Source organism: Ananas comosus, linkage group 13 (genome assembly GCF_001540865.1).
Source record: "Ananas comosus cultivar F153 linkage group 13, ASM154086v1, whole genome shotgun sequence".
Taxonomy (NCBI): Eukaryota; Viridiplantae; Streptophyta; class Magnoliopsida; order Poales; family Bromeliaceae; genus Ananas; species Ananas comosus.
This window is the reverse complement of record NC_033633.1, coordinates 549,541-555,540: the sequence shown is the minus strand read 5'-3', so window position 1 is coordinate 555,540 and position 6,000 is coordinate 549,541.

The window sequence follows — 6,000 nt, the reverse complement described above, 5'->3', positions numbered from 1 at the left end:
ACTAATCTTTAGTAGCACAGATATAATCTTTAGTAGCACAGATATAATCTTTAGTAGCACAAATATTTGTGCTATTTGTTTAATATTTTTTATTGTGTGTTTATTGTAAATTTTTCTGCCCGCCGCGAAGCGCGGGTACTTAACTAGTGTTACATTAGAGTGTCCAGTAGTATCACTTGTCGGTGTATGTTGTTTCATTTGTTTTTTTTTTTTTTTGTTTTGTTTTGTTTGAGAGAGATAGATAACATGTTACATGTTTTGTTTATTTTATTTAGAATTATTTATCTTTTTGTTAATTTTTGAATCATAAAGATGTAAGATGTACATCTCTATATGAGATGTACTAATAGTATTTTTTCTAAATAATATTAAATTTATAGCAGAATTAAATAGGCTCTAAGTTATGAACAAAATGGTGGATTTAAATTAGGTTACATTATTTGGATGAAAGTATAATCGCCTAATTAACAATGACTTACGAGTAGTTGAGATTTTTTTTTGTCTTTTTGAGAGAGAAAAAGATGGTTGAGATTTTTTTTTGGTCTTTTTGAGAGAGAAAAAGATGATAAACTATTCGCACCATACATTTTGTGAGATAAATTTAACTAAAAATATAAAATAACAAAACTTTTAATTTATAATTCTAGATACTACTCATCAAATTTTTAGCTGATTACCTTAGTTACGATCAATAGTAGTTGAGGTTGTTATTTACAGAAACTTACTTTAAGGGAGCGTTTGAATTGTCGAATCTATAAATCCAAAGTAACTCAAATACAGTGGTGTTTGAGTTTTTTTAAAATGTGATTATTTTTTATTATTTATTTTTTATATAACTCTTACAGTTAAATTCAGTTATTTTTTTTATTTGTTTTGATGTAATTTGGTGCTTATGAAATTAATTTTTTAAGTTTCATTATTTATTTTAATGTAAGTAAGTGGATCTCGTAAGTGGATCTCGTTATCTCCTGAATATACCACTATAAAATTTAACCTTTTCAGATAACAGGTACTTTCAGTTTAAATTCCAGCAAGTATATTCCAATAGGAAAAAATTAGTATTTGAGTCCTGAATTTTTCGGATTACATGTACTATCAGTTTAAGATCCCTGCAGGTATAGTCCCCCCCAAAAAAAAAGAAAAAAAAAAAAGAAAAGCATTTGAGTCTTGGATTTTTCGGATTTCATGTACTATCAGAATTAGGAAGTGGCTATAAGCAACTTTGGAATAGAGGGTGAAACTAATAAAAAAAAAAACAAAACGAAAGCCAAAAAAACAAAAGAGAACCTACCTAACCAAGCTAGGAGAAATTCTACACTATCATATTTGCACCACGTTATCAATAACAAATCAATCATCTTTCTTCTTTTTAAATAAAAGTATAATAAAAATATTTTTTATAATTATGATGTGACATATAATTTTTTTTAAAAAATTTTGATTGATCCGTTACGCCACGTTATCACTATACATTTTCCCTCCGATGAACGGTGTGCGGTGATCACGTGCTGTGGGTCCCACAACGGGAGGATATGGATTCGAATTGCTTCAAAACTTTGTGAGGAAGTTTGTGCACAACTTGTTTTTGGCTCCCCAGGTTCAAAGAAATGATGCGGAATAGGCCACCCCACCAGAAGTGGTTGATCCATCAATCACGTCCGTAAACTTATGATAACGATCATACTCCTCAGGCATGACCAAATTATGCGAAAGCCAAGTTTTTGTCCGAGTTGGATTTTTACATTTATCATAAGATCTATTTATTATGATAAATTTGGTGGTTTACGAGATATTTTGTTGGTGTTAATCTATGAAACGTAGATTAAAACTGTTAGTTAAACTAACTCGCACAGTAAAAGTGGACTCTACTGTGATTTCGGAAATAGATAGTTTTTTTTCTTGAAAAAGAAGAGTAGTATCTTGCTCGTTTTCTTTATTTAGAGAAAAAATAAATAAACCTACATAGTGAAGATAGTTTGGGCCTACAGAAGGAAAACAAAATAAAAACAGAGAGGTGTAGATTAATGGAAGAGGTTATAAATAAAAAAAAAAGAATTAAAGACAGAAAAGGTAAAAAAGAAAAAATAGAAGGCCCAAAGAATTAGCAGAACAATGCTCAAAACTATAATTACATAATGTTTCAAATATCATATGCCATTTGAGATGGATTTGTTAAAGATATGCCTTCTTTTTTTATTGGTTTGGTCAATGCACCGGGTCTACGGAATATATTAATTCTTAAAGTTGATTCACGTTGGTGTAAGAGATGAGGCTGAATCTAATTAATATTGGGATTGCATGCATCAAAACCATATTCGGTTTATACTTCTCAAACCGACTCCAATTAACATTGGTTGACTTTTGACCGGGTTAATTAGCACTATATATTCATGCTGGGGTGAACCGTACAATGTGTCATGTGGTAGAGAATTAATTAGCATCGGGCTAATTAATTCACAACTTCCTATAGCCGTACGGTAGCAAGAAAAAGAGAAGGAAGGTTGCTCGCATGCAACGACGGATTGACGTTGGCGGCGGAGCAGCGGTTCTTGACCAATTGCCTGAGCGGTTCGGATTCTTCGAAGCAACGGCATAAAGGAATTTGGTTAGAGTTTCTATACTTCTCTAATTTGGTCTTCTCGGTTTTACGAAAAGCTTTTTCGGTATTTTCTTGGAGTTTTCGTTGGAACAAGAAAGGTGGGATTCACCATAAGGTTCTTGGTTTTTTATCCGGAGAAGATATAAGGTGTAAGCTTGTACTTCTATTTCTTCATATACTGGAATACATCTCTCTCGCTCTTCCCGTGGACGTAGGGGATTGCCGAACCGCGTAAATCTTGATTTCTTCTTTCTGCATTTATTTCTTTTACCGTTCGTTTGGTATTTTTTCTAAATGAACTATGAAAGTTAACAATATGTAATTTCATACAATAATTTTCTATTTATTTTTTTTATTTGAGAGATAGATAGCACGTTATCCGCTTCGTTTATTTCATTTAGAAATAAACTTAGCTGGAAATGTGACTCAAGTAAGATTCGAACTTAGGTCTCGGGTACCAATTATCAAGCTCTTTATCATTTGCTCTAGTGACAGTCGGTAATAATTTCCTATTTGTTTGTGTCGAAATATTTACGGTATGTAGCTATACCTTGAGAGCGATGAGGTGTAATTTGTACGGGTTTAATGGGAGAGAGTCGTTGAGGGTATGTTGAAAGGTAAAGAAAACGCCCCACCCCCTCTTTTAGCCCATATTGACTTGTCCATTCTCGGGCCAAAAATGGTCCTTTAAGCCAATCTAGAGATAGAGTGGGGCCCATTTAGTGGGCCCCTCTTGAAGGGGACAACGCTAAGTGGAGGATGACGCCACACTTGTCACTCCCTGTGTCGCGGCTTTACGTGCACAGTGGATGTTGCGTTGGTCAAAGTGAGGGCCCACAGGAAGCGTCGCTGGTCAACAATGGCGTCCGTGGCATGGCACCGAAGTTGGTCCGTGGCAGGGCATGGATCTCTAATTTAAGACTTTGGTGCTGGTGATTGGACCTGAAACTAATTACTACATTGTGTCTACATTACATGATTGACATATTTGGTATCTGTTTTAGTAATGACAAAGGAAGGAATTAAATCATTGATTAGATTTAATAAAATGAGAGAGTATTGTTGTCGAGAGACGGCCAGAGAAAGATGCATCACAAGTTGTAAGTGGTTGGGGATTTATTACACGCATCTAGATCAAATAATTTCTATCAGGATAGAATTATGGAATCGTATGTGAAAGATTGGATTTGAATGTGATTTAGATGTGAAATTTACTATAACGTATCTCAGGCTCACCTTTTACTTGTTAAAAACGTTTTTTTCATTTTATTTTATCCAATTCTATTTTGAATGAAATACAATACCTAACAAGCTCAATCTTATGGATATATTAGAGTTTAGACACATTTTTCTCACAGCATTGAAAACATAATTTGAGGTTATGCTATTAAATATTAGTATTTGATTCCTAGTCTGAAATCTATTGGTACAAATTACCTCAAGAATTGGAGGACTAAACACCAGTCCTAATTGACCAGCTTATAAAAAGCTGATATAGCAAAAAAGAAAAAGAAAAAGAAAAATCCTTTCATATTGGACACTTCTTTTATCAAATTTGATATCTTGAAGTTGTATTACGTGGAGACGAAGAAAGTCGGATCAAACTAAGCTCCCCTAATGGCTAAGTCAAACTTTATGCTTCAAAAGAAGGGAAAATTTATATAGGAAAAGAGAACAAATAAAAAATAGCAATTAGACCTTGTATCTTTTTTACTTCAACCCATGACATTGCAGTTTTCTACGTTCACTGCTTGCAATTTTGGAAAACTCTATGCAAGTTTCTCAAAAAGCAGCAGAAACTTCGATACTTGAATATAACTCGATCAAAAATGATATTTATCCCCATTAAAATCCCCTACTTTAAAGATATATAAGTATCCTCCTTTCCCTTCACAGGTTCTTCTATTTTTTTTTTCAAAATTTATTTTTGAACTGATCTTCACAGGAAAATTCATCAGTAATTTCAGGGAGAAGCCTACTGGCGACATTCTAAATTTCACATATATGCTTACAGTTTAGGGAACCTGCAAACATTAGGTCAATAAGCAACAGCGTAAAGTGTTCGACAGCCATAATATAATGAAAGTAGCAGCAGCAGTTCGTGCCTCGTACATATGCGTTTAGTTTTCGACGAAGTTTGAATTTATTACTACGTTATGCAACAAGTGGGTACTGATTTTACTAATGGGATAGTGGATCATCAAGACTTGTAAATCCTGTAACATCATTTTCGTGCGAAATTCTGTGTGATTGCAATGTGAGTTTTGGCGAAATTAATCGGTGACTTCCAAAGGAAGTTGACTTGCACAATGGAAGTCGCAAGTGCTTGGCGTTGGCTTCAGTGACTTGGTGGCACATATCCTGTACCAACTCCATTTCACTACTTGTAAATGGAATAATAAGTTGACTAGATCAATGCATCTTTTGACTTATGACCAGATCCTCAAGATCATGAGAACTAGAGCTATTTTCTTTTTTTGGTTTATTCGCTCCTATCTTTTCATGGTTTGGATCGATCGTTTGGATCGACGAAAACTTAAATGAGGGTGAAACTCGAGTGCAATGAAGCTTAAAATTATTGTAAGGTCAATTTTGCTTCAATATTGTTTGTTTCGATAAAAGTCGTCATTTTGAAAGTGAAGTATCACTACCTCTGTAATTGGAATCTAGCTAAGTCAATCTGCAACACCGTGTAATTAATAGAACAAAGAAGCCCCGGCCATGTAGTACTATAATTGGTACACATAGTCATAGAATAGAGAGGCGCCCTTGTAGTATTATAATTCAAGTTAGTGCTAATAGTGCTAACTTTTTCGAAGCGCCTTGTAGCTTTAATCATACGCATTATTCTTTGAATGCTAAAGTTTCAATCATTCATATAATGCGGAGAAATTCTTAAGGCCCCATTTGGTTGGGTGGATAAGCGGGGATAACGAAAGTTATCCCCGCTATTCCACCAAACGGGGTGAAATTTGGCTGGGATATTTTATCCCGGTCAAACCTTGCTCTTCCCGGTTATCCCGGAATAGCAAGGGATTTGCTATTCCATCATTTTGGTGGATTAGCACTATTCCAATGCTTAATTTCAAACTTAATTAAAATTATAAATTGAATTAAAACTAAATTATATAAATATAATATGTTATATATTATAATACAATATTTTTATTATAAAATTATTAATTGTACTATATTAATACATATTATTTATATTTAAATATTATAATAAAATTTATAATAAATTATATTTAAATATTATAATAAATTTTTTTTATTAAATTTAAATTTAAGTAGAATTTTAAAAAAATTTATAAATTTATTATAATAAATTATTTTTATTAATTGTTCCCATCCCTATTCTTATTTTAAAATTTTAAAAATTAAAAATTTAAATTGTTAAA